Here is a 1,700-nt window from a genome sequence, read left to right as displayed (position 1 = left end):
AAAAACATGATGAAGGATCTCAAGCTTCACTGAAAAAGAAAGTATAGTCCTTGATATGGAATTGAAATTGTGATCTGTGTCTGTCTGACTGATTTGTCTCCCTGTCCAGTGATTTCTTGAATTCACATTTGAAATTAAAGAGACCAACTGTGTGACTCTTGCTGGATAAGCACTGGACTGCTAACTGTAAGGTTGGTGGTTCAAACCCACCAACCACTCCTTAGAAACCCTATACAGGGTTACTACTAGTAAAAACAAACAGCAATTAACACCATCAATAACAAGGGTCTGAAGTATAAGTAAAAACAGAAAGACCATTTTTTACCCATGAATGTACCATTTGGCATCTCAGCAGCATACTGTGGAACATATCAACTGTTATTTACCATCCACTCATCTGTCAGCTAGTTATACTATGGTGGATTGCATGTTGCTATGATGCTGGGAGCTATGCCACAGATATTTTAAATATCATTAGAATATACCTTGGTGTTCAAACAGAACAAGAGGATACCAAACGGTTTAAAGTTAGGAAAGGTGTGCACTGGGTTGTGTTCTTCCACCATACTTATTCATCCTGCATGTTGAGCAAATAAGCCAAGAAACTTTGTTCTGTGAAGAAAAATGTGGCATCAGGATTGGAGGAAGACTCATTAACAACCTGTGATATGCAGATGATACAACCTTACTAGCTGAAAGTGAAGAGGACTTAAAATATTTACTGATGAAGATCAAAGAACACAGCCTTTGATATGGGTTGCACCTTAATGTAAAGAAAATGAAAATTCTCACCACTGGGCCAATAAACAACATCCATATAAATGGAGAACAGATTAAAGTTGTCAAAGACTTCATTTTGTTCAGACCAACAATCAACACTCATGGTGGCAGCAGTCAAGAAATCAAACGACATATTGCATTTGGCAAATCTGCTGCACAAGACCCTTTTACAGTGTTGGAGAGCAAAGATGTCGGTTTGAGGACTAAGGTGCGCCTGACTCGGCCATGGTATTTTCAATAACCTCATATGCATGTGAAAGTTGGACAATGAGAAAGGAGGAATATAGAAGAATTGATTTATTTGAGGTATGGTGTCGATGAACAATATTGGAAATACCATGGACTGCCAAAAGAACAAATGGATCTGTGTTTGATGAAGTACAGCCAAAGTGCTCCTTGGAAGTCAGGATGACCAGACTTTGTCTCTCACATTTCGGACATATTGTCAGGAGGGACCAGTCACTGGAGAAGGATATCACATTTGGAAAGGTGGAGAAACAGAGAAAAAGAGGAAGACCCCCCAGAGAGATGGAGTGGCAAAGTGACAACTTCAGTAGGCTCAAGTGCAGTGATTATAATGTTGGCACAGGACTGGACAGTGTTTCATTCTGTTGTGCATAGGGTAGCTATGAGTTGGCACTGACTCGATGGCACCTAACAACAACAACAGGGTACACTCATGGTTGACAGGTTTCAGCTAAGCTTCCAGACTAAGAGAGATGAGTAAGAGGAGAGATGTTTAGCCTCTGGAAACCTGATGCATAGCAGTGAAGCACTATGTTGTTGTTGTTGTTGTCAGGTGCCATCGAGTCGGAACCGACTCATAGTGACCCCATACACAGCAGAATGAAACAATGTCCGATCCTGGGCCAACCTCACTACTGCTGCCACACTTGAGTCCATCAATGATGCCACCTGGC

The sequence above is a fragment of the Chrysochloris asiatica genome, unplaced genomic scaffold (genome assembly GCF_000296735.1).
Source record: "Chrysochloris asiatica unplaced genomic scaffold, ChrAsi1.0 scaffold00032, whole genome shotgun sequence".
NCBI lineage: Eukaryota > Metazoa > Chordata > Mammalia > Afrosoricida > Chrysochloridae > Chrysochloris > Chrysochloris asiatica.
The sequence above is the reverse complement of the archived record's forward strand: the minus strand, read 5'-3'. Positions refer to the sequence as shown.